Source organism: Delphinapterus leucas, chromosome 2, assembly GCF_059928025.1.
Source record: "Delphinapterus leucas isolate spDelLeu-1000000601 "Yukka" chromosome 2, BTC_Dleu_Yukka2, whole genome shotgun sequence".
In the NCBI taxonomy this organism is placed as follows: Eukaryota; Metazoa; Chordata; class Mammalia; order Artiodactyla; family Monodontidae; genus Delphinapterus; species Delphinapterus leucas.
This window is the reverse complement of record NC_143130.1, coordinates 5,832,177-5,845,161: the sequence shown is the minus strand read 5'-3', so window position 1 is coordinate 5,845,161 and position 12,985 is coordinate 5,832,177. Positions and strand designations below refer to the sequence as shown.

Sequence of the window (12,985 nt, the reverse complement as noted above, 5' to 3'; positions counted from 1 at the left end):
TCCTAGGCTGACTCACAGGTATTCAAATAGGCTATTTGTCACGTGAATTGCTGGGGCCAGTGCTTATAGTATAGACTCTAATTTTAAAGATGAGAAGCCTCAGGCCCAAGAGTATGAAACAATGAAGCAATAAACTGACGCCAAATATTGTGAATTTACTAAGTGCCACCTAACTGTACACCTTAATATGTATAAAATGGTAAATGTTATGTGTATTTTACCACAATTAAAAAAAAATCATCTGGGAGGGAAAAAAGAAAGGCATAAACCGAGAGTTGCCGGTATTCAGGATGGTGATCCAAATCCTGTTCGTGCCACCGAATTGGCAGTGCACGCCCTCTGACTTGTTATCCCCGAAGGAAACTAAAATAGCTGCTAAAGCCTCCACGTTGCAGGCTTTTCCATGGAGAACTGAGATCTGGGGAAAAGGCAGCGGCTTCCTTTCTCCCTGGGGGGATCCAGCCCCTAGTCCTTTTGACTCAGCCGCACTCGAAAGAGAAGAGAAACCTCTCCTGCCAGGATATTTGGCGGCTATCTACAACAGACCCGCGCCCAGGAAGTGGGTTCTCAGCCCAGCCGCTGAACGGATCCTGAGGCTACACGCCTTCTGCCCGCTCAAGGGTAGGGCCAGGCCGCCGGAGCCTAGAGCTCAGACAGCCCGGAGGCGGGCGGGGCGGGGCAGGGGCAGGGGCAGGGGGAGGGGCCCGCTGGGCGTGGCCTAGGGCCGGAGGCGGAGCCTGGCAGGAACCTTCTGGGCGCGGCCGAGTCTAGAGGGATCCGACTGGCGCCTGGCTAGCGCGGCCTAAGGAAGGGGTGGGGTGGGGCGTGGCCGGGGCCCGTGGGATGTGGCCCTGGGGCCCTAGGGCGCGGAGAACACTAGACCGAAAGGTGAAGTGGGCGGAGACTGGGGAGACGTCAAAGGCCCAGTTCCTGCGGAGGGTCCCCGGGGAGAAGGCGGCGCGCAACGAGTGGAGGGAAGGAGCCCGGGAGCCGGAGCGGGCGCGGGAGCTGTGGGCCCGGTAGGAAGAATGGGGTCGCTGGCGAGCTGGGCGCGTTAACTCCTGCAGGGACCCCGGCGGAGGTCCGCCCTGGGAAGGAGTCTTAAAGCAGTCCCTAAGGCTTTGGCTAGTTGCTGCCTTTCTCCTGGCGCTCGGGGGGAGTTGCAAAGACGGGGATCGTGAGGCTGCGAGGCCTGGGAGGCTGGCCTGGGCTTGCAGCTGGAGGGTTGCCCCGAAGTCTAAGTCCTGCAAAGGCTGACTTGAAGCCCGAGGCTCAGAGTCCGGCGCGGAGCGAGGCCCGAGGGCCCCGCGTGGCTCGAGCTCAGGGTTGCTCGACAGAAATGCTCCGGGGTCGTCGTTGGGCCGCTGTGCTGGGATGACGAGTCGGGGGTGGCACCTACTCCACTCTTGTTCTCCTCTAATAAGCTTTGAAATCATACCTCTAAGCCTTGGGCCTCAGCTTTCGCCTTGATTTTACCGTCATGGTCCTTCTATCGTAAAGATATTCCAAATACACTTGGGTGCGGATATGATCATGGTATTTACAGCCACGATGTGACATTTGTGAAGACACCTCAGGTGCAGTGACACCTGGGGCGGGGGCTGCGTTTAGAGAACTAACTCCTTGGTTGGACATACGAGTTTATTCGTCCTTAAATCACCTCTCCAGTGGAGGAAACTGGAGATAGGAAGCATTGACTCCTATCCTAAAGGATCGTCACATTCACTGTCATATAGAATGAACGTCAGCAAGAAAAGAGCCCTAAGACTTAGGACTTGGCCGGTTACATTTTATTTTACATGGGCAGTAGGAGTGTACAGCCATTATCCTGAAGGTCTGATGTAATTCCAGAAATAACCAACCCCCTCTCAAAAAGAAACAGTGCACAGGGCAAAGAGAAAGCGATCAACTTGCTGACTGTTGATAATAAGATAGCAACTTAATTTTAAAGAGGATAATTTGAACAAAGAACTCAGGGTGCTACTTTGTGAAATTCTGTATTCATTCGTGGAGACTAGATGTTGCTTTATTGTTATAAAAGTGACTAAAATGTATGCAATGTAGATTTTTGGAATAGAATAGCAAAATACGTTTTATTTCCATTCCTTGATCTTAGAATCATAATAGAAAGCCCCAAGCCTATATTTTTTGACAGTTAGTAAAAGCTAATCACCAGGGGTCTTCTCTTAGCTCTGTACATGATAATACTAACTTAAGACAATTTGCAGTGTGCATAGTTAAATTTTGACCCAGACAGGAGCAAAGAGCAACAGATCATTTAGAGTCTTGAAAAGTCTGTGCCAGTGTACTTGCTGCCTTCTCAGTCGGGGGCTTGGCCCTGAGATCCCTGGGATTATAGTAGGTAGAGGACCCCTATGTAAGGCTTGCAGAGGTTGCTCTCAGAATTAAGCCTGAAGACAAAATAATGAACTACAGAGAATGGGAGGAGCTACTGAAAATAGAATGGAAAATATCCATTCTTGCTTCCATATGCTTTAAAGTGTTACTATCTGAGGAATCTTTCATCCTTCTCAAACATCTTAAATACCCCAGTGAACCATACAGTAACATTGCTGAGAAGTCCTTAAGCTGTGTTCTGCTCTATGAACTTCATTGTTAATAGGAGAACCTGAGATGATTGTTGAATATGTTTTTCATATGCCAAACATGACCTCGTTCTTCTGTACTCAGTGGTTCATGTTTTTCTTAAAAAAAGTTTCATTTAAAAAAGCCTTCTCATTCATAGACGTCTCTCCCTCACTTAAATAAAAAAAGGAAGAAGAAAAATAAAATATCTGCTCCCACCTGGTCACCTGGCTCCCACCTCTGTCCCCTTCCAATGAGGCATGGCCATGTGACTTTCTCTGGTCAATGAAATTTAAGTGGAGTGACCTGTGTCACTTCCAGGTGGAAGCTTTAAAAGCCAATGAGAGGTGCCCCCCACTCTCTTTCCCTCTGCCGGGGTGACCACCAATTTTCTAGGTAGTGGTGTTCTGTTGGCCTCTGGGTCATGGAATGAAGACGATCGGAAGAGCCCCCATCACTCTGTGTTAGACACATAGTGTAAAGCCAGAAATCAGCCTCTGTTGTGTTTGGACCCCAGGATTTGGGGACTTGTTTGTTAAAGCAACGTAACCTAGCCTATCCTGACTAAGACACTCAGGGTCTGAGCCGCACGTCTCCAAGAATTACTGGTCTCCTTGGTAGCCTAAAAGAGGGAGGATGCTATAAGAAGTGTGCTGTTGTGAGCACTGTCCCTCTTACTGCGTGGACTTGTTTCCAGAATGCTCTGGAACATCGTGATTTTAATCAAAGGTGGAAAAAATGGCATTTAGATGTTTAATTATATTCTGTAAGGGCAGCCAGTATTAAAGTGTAAAGTACATAAAGGTTCAGTGTCCATAAGGGATAGGAATTAAGGCTCTCATTTTCATTTTGAAAAACACTATCTATCTGTCTGTCTGTCTGCCTGTCTACCTATATTTAAAATTTTCCAACTTCCCTGGTGGTGCAGTGGTTAAGAATCTGCCTGCCAAGGCAGGGGACACGGGCTCGAGCCCTGGTCCCGGAAGATCCCACATGCCACGGAGCAACTAAGCTTGTGCGCCACAACTACTGAGCCTGCGCTCTAGAGCCCGTGAGCCACAAATACTGAGCCCATGTGCCACAACTACTGAAGCCCGCATGTCTAGAGCCTGTGCTCTGCAACAAGAGAAGCCACCGTGATGAGAAGCCCGTGCACCGCAACGAAGAGTAGCCCCTGCTCGTCGCAACTAGAGAAAGCCTGCGCGCAGCAATGAAGACCCAGTGCAGCCAAAAATAAATGAAATTTAAAAAATAAAACAAAATTTTTAGCATCCTTCCAAGTTTTCCAATACAAAGGAATGTTTATGGATTCATTGTTAAGACACACAATTCTTTCCAGATGTAGTTATATCAGTGGATGCATTTCAGAAATTACTTTGTCATCAAGGGACACTTGAAACGAATCATCCAAACTTACCATTGACTAATATCTAATTTTTTTTGAAAGCAGCTTTGAAGAGTAATTTAAGTATGATTTCTTGGCTTTCTTATTTTGGATCTAAGAGGATCAGACCTAGGTTTTGCTCCACATCCTGGAAGCAATGTGTTCCCTCTTTTCCTCTGACTTAAACAAAAGTGAAGCAGGAGCATTTTGCTTAGGGCAGAGCCATGCTGCATTCTTAGGGTTGCTGGCTATAAATCCACTCTCCCTAGAGGTTAACAATCAAAGTTCTCCCCCTCTTACTCAGACGAGTGATATGATGATAAATTGCTTGGACATGACTGCCCCGAGCTCTGGTGTGATGAATTATGTTGTTCAGGGCACAACCAAAGATTCTCCATTGTCTGTCGACAACATTGAATGTTGGCAGTTTTCATAAGTAGCTTTCTGCCAATTTTGGTCTCTGCTTTGCATATTAAATTCTCTGTTTTCACAGGTCATGGTTCTTAATTCTTAATCATCTCTGTCTTCCCCTGAATTCACTTAGCTAATCAACCTTTTGTTTTTTCCTGTTCCTACTCACTAAAAGGCTGAGCTGTTCTCACAGTTGTGTTCAGTAAACATTGAGTCTTTCTTCACGGAAACTGTTAAAATAATAATTATTAGTCCTTTCCACTAAATCCAGAGTAATAACAGCTTATCTTGCAATGGCTTAATTGGGTAATTATTTAGTGTTTGAAAGCACTTTGAAAAGACTATTGGTAAATATTATGAATTTAATGCTCTGTTGTATAATTGAAAGTCCACTGCAACCACAAAATCCTTAGTATTATTGTGTACCAACAAAGGTGTGTTTCTTAATATTGCTTACTATTTTCAAAACTGTACATGTATTGATTTTTGAAATATTTAAAGTATTTTCATACACTCTCAAAGTTATCAGGTTTATACTGTCACATTTCTAGGTCTTATGTACTACATTCCTTATGTCTCTGAAAGGTTAGATGTCATTAGTCTTGGACTCTAAAAGTTTGGAGGAAATATAAAGTGGATTCCCCAGTTCAGGGGTATTTCACATCATACAGCTGCCACATCTGTTGTGTGTGGTATCTGCTTACCTTTTCAGCAAGCTTTCCTATTAAGCCCTGACAAATCACTGCAATAATCATTTATTTACTCAGAGTCCATACACTGAGCTGTCACCTCATTGGCATCAACATTTGTCAAAAAGGATTAGATTATATTGCATATGCCCAGCCAGACCCTTCGACAGATTTTCTACTCACTTTATAGACCCAGAGCCCCCTGGTTTAATTAAAGGCCACTTCCGTGGCTTGGACTACACAACCTCTATTACTGACTGTATTAGTTTGCTAGGGCCGCATAACGAAATATCACAGGCTGGGTGACTTAAACACCAGAAATTGATTTTTTTCATCATTCTGGAGGCTAGAAGTCCAAGATCAAGGTGTTGGTAGATTTTGTTTCTTTTGAAGCCTCTCTTTTTGGCTTGCTGATGACCTCCTTCTCCCTGTATCCTCATGTGGTCTTCTCTCTGTGTCCTAATCTTTTCTTATAACTACACAAAATAGTCATGTTAGATTAGGACCTACCCTAACAAACCCATTTTAATATAATTACCTCTTTAAAGATCCTATCTCCAAATACTGTCACATTCTGAGATACTGAGGGTTAGGACATCAACATAAGAATGTTTGGAGGGGGTACAATTCAGCCCATCATACTAGCCTACAATAATAATGGCCTCTAGAAACTATCATTTTGGGAGGGTTTTTTTTTAAATCAAATTTGAGCAATCAAGTGATAACTACAAATCTTTTGGAAGGTCTACTCAGTTCAGGAACTTCTTAACATTACTTGGAGGAGAGTGTTATGCTTATGACTTAAAAGATTGAACTAATTAGATTAAAATCAAAGCAACATTATTAAATGAATTCTATTGGGTTGGCCAAATAGTTCATTCGGGTTTTCCAAAAGCTGTTATTGACAAGCCCGAACGAACTTTTTGGCCAACCCAAATATAAGGTTTATTAGGCTGTTAACCATAAAATGCACATAAGCAAGTTTACCTTGATGTCTGAACTATAATCATCCAAATATTTATGATGACAACTCACAAATGTTTCTTACCTAAAATCAAGAAAGTGCCATGACTAGTCTGCATACTTATGCCATCAAAAAGGGCAACAGGATATAAAATACACTCTGGTCCTATCGCACATCTTCTCCCGAGAGGGTGATATCTTGTGCTCCTGCTGTTCGACGTGTTCTGAATTCCTGCCTCAATATTATCAACTGAAAATGTCTATGAAAGCCAAAGAGTCTCTGAAGAACGATGATGAGCCCAAGAGGAAGCTAGATAAGCTCTTAAATTTGCAGAAGTATTGGGAACGTGAAAGCCTCAAAGACCTCAGTGTGACCTGCCCGTATCTACCACGCAGACTAGAATTGATTCTGGAAAACTTTACAATATTCAGCTTTGGAATAGAATCGTAGTCTTTTTTTTTTTCTTTAACATCTTTATTGGAATATAGTTGCTTTACAATGATGTGTTAGTTTCTGCTGTATAACAAAGTGAATCAGCTATATGTATACATATATCCCCATATCTCCTCCCTCTTGAGTCTCCGTCCCCACCTCCCTATCCCACCCCTCTACGGGGTCACAAATCACTGAGCTGATCTCCCTGTGCTATGCAGCTGCTTCCCATATCCACCTCAATACAAATAACTTAATTTTGTTTCTTTTTATGGCTGAGTAATATTCCATTGTATATATGTGCCACATCTTCTTTATCCATTCATCTGTCGATGGACACTTAGGTTGCTTCCATGTCCTGGCTATCGTAAATAGAGCTGCAATGAACATTGTGGTACATGACTCTTTTTGAATTATGGTTTCCTCAGGGTATATGCCCAGTAGTGGGATTGCTGGGTTGTATGGTAGTTCTATTTTTAGTTTTTTAAGGAACCTCCATACTGTTCTCCATAGTGGCTGTATCAATTTCCATTCCCACCAACAGTGCAAGAGGGTTCCCTTTTCTCCACACCCTCTCCAGCATTTGTTGTTTGTAGATTTTTTGATGATGGCCATTCTGACTGGTGTGAGGTGATACCTCATTGTAGTTTTGATTTACATTTCTCTAATGATGTTGAGCATCTTTTCATGTGTTTGTTGGCGATCTATCTTCTTTGGAGAAATGTCTATTTAGGTCTCCTGCCCATTTTTGGATTGGGTTTGTTTTTTTGATATTGAGCTGCATGAGCTGCTTGTATATTTTGGAGATTAATCCTTTGTCAGTTGCTTCATTTGCAAATATTTTCTCCCATGCTGAGGGCTGTTTTTCATCTTGTTTACGGTTTCCTTTGCTGTGCAAAAGATTTTCAGTTTCATTAGGTCCCATTTATTTATGTTTGTTTTTATTTCCATTTCTCTAGGAGATGGGTCAAAAAGGATCTTGCTGTGATTTATGTCATAGAGTGTTCTGCCTATGTTTTCCTCTAAGAGTTTGATAGTGTCTGGCCTTACATTTAGGTCTTTAATCCATTTTGAGTTTATTTTTGTGTATGGCGTTAGGGAGTGTTCTAATTTCATTCTTCTACATGTAGCTGTCCAGTTTTCCCAGCACCACTTATTAAAGAGGCTGTCTTTTCTCCCTTGTATATTCTTGCCTCCTTTATCAAAGATAAGGTGACCATATGTGCATGGGTTTATCTCTGGGCTTTCTATCCTCTTCCATTGATCTATATTCCTGTTTTTGTGCCAGTACATACTGTCTTGATTACTGTAGCTTTGAAGTACAGTCTGAAGTAGCCTTTTTTTAAAATTATTTTTTAAAATGTCTTTTGCAGTAAACTGAGAGCCAGAAATCCTTAGAGGATTGTTACGTGGGTTTATAAGAGTATGTTCATAATATATGGGATAATTGGCTGATGGCTTGGAATGAGCTGTGAAACATTTTTCCCTTCGAAAACTGTTTTTAGTTGGAATTATTGTGGAAGCTGGGTGATGGATACATAGGGGTTCACTATACTACTCTTGACATTTGTGAACATTTTTAGAATGTCCATATTAAAAAATTTAAATAAAAGAATTGATTTTTACAAAAAGAACTGAATTATATATATAATTAGACAAATATAATTATGTAATATAATTATATAAATATATATAAAATTCATTTCTTTTATATATATATAATTATATATATATATACTTCTGTGATGCAAAATTTGATACCATCAAATTTTCAGGGACAGGTTAAATGTGAATAATAAGCAAATAAATTTGCATGCATATGTAAGATAATTCACATGTAAGTAGGATGTGGTTTTTCACTCCCAGTCACTCCACAGAAAAGTATTGTTGAAACCTTTCTCTGGGAAAGGCTACAAGGGTGTCTTTGCTATTTTTAACCTAGGTTATTTGACATGATTTTATTTATTGCTCCCTGGTCTACGGCACGTCTATCATTTCATGAGTCAGTGCTTTTCTGCGAGTTATAGAGTTTCCCAGGCGGAGGTTTCTCCAAGTTCAGTCTTTATTTATTTATTTATTTATTTAATTTATTTATTTTTGGCCGCTTTGTGTCTTCATTGTTGCGCGTGGGCTTTCTCTAGTTGTGGCGAGCAGGGGCTACTCTTCATTGCAGTGCGTGGGCTTCTCATTGCGGTGGCTTCTCTTGTTGTGGAGCACGGGCTCTAGGTGAGTGGGCTTCAGTAGTTGTGGCTCACGGGCTCTAGAGCACAGGCTCAGCAGTTGTGGCGTACGGGCTTAGTTGCTCCGTGGCATGTAGCATCTTCCTGGACCAGGGCTCGAACCCGTGTCCCCTGCATCGGCAGGTGGATTCTTAACCACTGTGCCACCAGGGAAGTCCCCAGTCTTTAACTTTAGAGACTTTCCATTTGCCACTGCACAAATCCATTTAACACAGGAATTCCGGAAGAGGCCACTGGCTTCCAAAGCAAATCTAAGGCCTTACATTGATTCCCCTCTGCTTCTGTTGCTTTGAACTTGCCCCCTTATCATCCAGAAAAGAACAAATTCCAAGGGTTCCTGTTTCTCCTGTGGAACTAAATATTTCGGAGCAGCTGAGTGCATACGTAGCAAAGATTCTGCTGTTTTAAATAAGACTGAGACTTTGACCTTACAGCCATATTTGACCTGTTAGGCGTCCAGGGAGAGAGAAGGTTCCGGCAAATCCAGTTGCAGTGCTCCTTTTTGACTTTCTTCATTCCTCCCAGGCACTGTCTTTTCACTTTTTGTCTATCAGGATATTTCAGTAGATAAATTAAAATATTTCAGGCTAAGAGATGCAAGTTTAAAATGGTCTCTGTGAAGATTCTATATAGTTCTATATATTCTTGTCCATTGAATGTCATTTGGTTGTTAGGTTTAAGATATGTAAAAGAATATATATAGTTTCTAGCATTAGGGATACTTCATGGGCCTTTGCTATTACTTATTCTTGCTACAGTGAGGTCAAAAACCATTAGTTTCTAAATTCCTTTGCTTTCTAATAGACCAAATCAGAATTGCAAAAGATTTTTTTGTTTTAATGTGGAGTTTTCATAATGCATTATGTAGGGATACTGTGTTTTTTTGTGAACCTGTTTCTACTTATTTATTTTTATTTTTGTGTTAGTAATACCTTGGCTAAAATAAGTTTTCATTAGTTATTCCTATATAATGTGGTGATTTTACAACATTGGCACTAAAGGAGAGTTTATTTATATTTTGTTTCTCTAAAAAGAATGATGTATTAAACTTCAGAGTTTTATTCTATAAAAATTTGAAAGCTTACTAAGTAGTTGTACTATGTCTGACCACACTGTCTCAATCCATATTCTTTTACATCATATAATATCATATTTATATTTTTAAATCAACATCCTTTAAAATAATGTCAACAATTATAGTGTCAGTAAAAAGGTCTGAGAGTTAAAATTGGATAATAGCTTTCTTTGCCTAACTAGAAGTCAAGATTGTCTTTCTGATGAGTTGGGGGATGTTATCCCCAGAACAGGAGTTAGTTCCTTAATAGGCCAGAAAAAATAAACTGTTACAAGACATTGCAGAGATGTTAAATGCCTTTTAGTTTTCATAAACTCAATGGAATATTCATCAGAGTGGATGAATAAATTTATCATTCATTAGTATTCCTCAAATTTGTCAAATCTGATGCATTCTCGTATCATCTTTAAGAGTGTTCGCTATGCCTATGTACTACCTTCACTACTAATTCCTTAATATATTTTCTTAAACCAACCCGCTGTTTTCCTTCAGCCTCATCCTAAACAAAAATATCCATGAAATCACAGGCTTGCAATGTTTACTAGTTTTCCTCTAAGACACATTAAAATAAATACTTGTTTAAAACACTTTTAAATGCCCATCTATCACCTAAAATCAGTGCGAACACCAGTGGACTATATATCACACCTTCTGAAAACACTGACAAAAAAACACAGATCGACTTTTTCTACTTACCTCAGTGCCCACTAAAAAATAAAATAGTTCTTGGTTGTAAAGCTGGCACAGACTCATTTTCAGAATAGTTTCTGTACTTGTACTGTGATGATTAGAAACTGTGAAAACACTAGAAAATGTATATACATATGTATGTATATGTATCTAAGTACATATATACACAGGTAATGTATCATTTCAGCTTTTATTTAGGAAAGAGGGAAAAGTTTTCAGTTGCTTAGACAATCAGCATCATGTATTTGAGGGCTAATCACCACCATTATTTTATACTAGTGCCTCTACTTTGCTTTTAGTCATAAGCAGTATAAAGGGTGATCATAGAAAAGTAATAATCCGGGTAGTGAAATATTTTTCATTCATCTGCTAGTAATAATTTGAAGTTAATAGTAAATACTGTAAGGGACTTCCCTGCTGGTCTAGTGGTTAAGACTCCATGCTCCCAATGCAGGAGGCCGGGGTTCGATCCCTGGTCAGGGAGCTAGATCCCACATGCACACCGCAACTAGGAGTCTCCCTGCCGCAACAAAAGATCCCCCGTGCTGCAACTAAGACCCGGCTGCAGCCAAATAAATAAATAAATAAATATTTTAAAAAGATAGTAAATACTGTAATGTGGTTTGTTAAGGATGGTTTGCCTTGATGGGAGATCAGAATAGAATTAGAAAGATATCAATAGTTTTTACATTCCTTGTATAGCAATGTTGTGCCTAATTTTCTACTACGCGTATATCCCCATTTGTTTAGTGTCTAAACTCCTGGGAGTGGCTGCAAAACCAGTTTAGAGGTCATTTGATGCCTCTTCCCATAGAATCAGAGAAGTTGTATCTGGAAAGAGCGTTACAAATCACCTTGCTTGTTAATTCCTTTGTTTTATTAATGAGAAAACAGGCCCACAGACTAAGTGATTTACCCAAAGACACACTCTGAGCATATCAACTTTTTTTTTTTTTTTTTTCGTAACGTTTAAGTAGTTGGTAAACTTGTAGCTTTTCCTCCTTTTGGGGAAATAGTGATATTTTCATAAAGTAGGATGTTGTCCCATCTGTGTGCATAATTCCATTTTTAAAACAGTAACTTAACATTAATTTTTGGCGGCACTTAAGGTATTTTATAGCTTCTAGCTTTTTTTTCTTTCTTTTTTTTTTTTTTTGCAGCACGCGGGCCTCTCACTGTCGTGGCCTCTCCCGTTGCGGAGCACAGGCTCCGGACGCGCAGGCTCAGCGACCATGGCTCACGGGCCCAGCCGCTCCGCGGCATGTGGGATCTTCCCAGACCGGGGCACGAACCCGCATCCCCTGCATCGGCAGGCGGACTCTCAACCACTGCGCCACCAGGGAAGCCCTAGCTTTTTTTTAAATTGAAGTCTAGCTGATTTACAACGTTGTGTTAATTTCTGCTGTACAGCAAAGTGACTCAGTTATACAGATAGATACATTCTTTTTCATATCCTTTTCCATGATGGTGTATCCCAGGATATTGAATACAATTCCCTGTGCTCTACAGTAGGACCTTGTTGTTTATCCATCCTATAGATACTAGTTTGCATCTGCTCATCCCACACTCCCAGTCCATCCCCCCGCTGCACCCCTCCCCCTTGGCAACCACAAGTCCGTTCTCTATGTCTGTGAGTGTGTTTCTGCTTCGTAGAAATGTTCATTTTTGTCATATTTTAGATTCCACATATAAGTGATATATAGCTTCTAACTTTTGTTTGTATCAAATGAAAGATTAACCTATTGCATATTATCAGGAACGATATCTGTTGCCTTCAGTACATTGGAACAAGAGAGGGAAACTGATATATTTTTAAGCAGCGTCAAGGTCTATTTTCCGTAATAAATAAAACTTCTGTTCTTATGGTTGGTGCTCTTGGATTCAAACCTCCCTGAGTTCTTGATTTTTAATCTATGTCTAATAACAACAAAATAATAGAAAACTCATCATCAGATGTAATAAAAGTAAGTTTTGATATGAATTCGTAATGAAAAATGTATGAAGTGAGTTACTGTGAAGAATAGGGCTAAGAAGTGGAAGTTTAATTTCATGTGACGCCCAAGCAAGAACTCGCAGAAGAGGAGGGTAGCAAGGGCCATAGCATTTACTTATGAAATTAAAAATCACTTCTAAAGGAGGAACAGCTAACTTTGTTTATGTAATAAGTTTCTATCGCTCCACAGCTTGTCGGTAAAAGCATCTTTGAGCACTTAGAAAGCACATCTGTATCCGCACTGTGTTCCAATTAAAAAAGTGTTATTAGTTCTTTTTGGAAACTGAGTCACGGCGTAGTTCTGAGATCTCCCAGGCACACATAATTCGAGAAAGGGAAAATTAGTGACCATTACCCGCTGAATGCCGTGATTTGCCATCACCAAGAAGGCAGGCAAGTCTTAATAATACAAGAGACATTTGCCAGTTGGTAATTCCTCTGCTGTGAATGCTACCGGAGAGTCCATATTCCAGATCTGCTCACTGTGGCTTCAGACCTACAGCAGCTCTGAAGCCTGTGCC

General features: G+C 40.8%; 1 protein-coding gene across 1 annotated transcript in view; it reads left to right on the top strand.

Annotated features, from left to right (window-relative positions):
* Window positions 1-1,028: 1,028 nt before the first annotated feature.
* The window catches only part of PTER (phosphotriesterase related), a 65,846-nt gene continuing 53,889 nt past the window's right edge, over window positions 1,029-12,985 (top strand). Inside the window, 1 exon segment of the mRNA XM_022580584.2 lies at window positions 1,029-12,985. This exon segment is cut by the window's right edge and continues 23,493 nt beyond it. The gene's annotated coding sequence lies outside the window, so the exon portion shown is untranslated.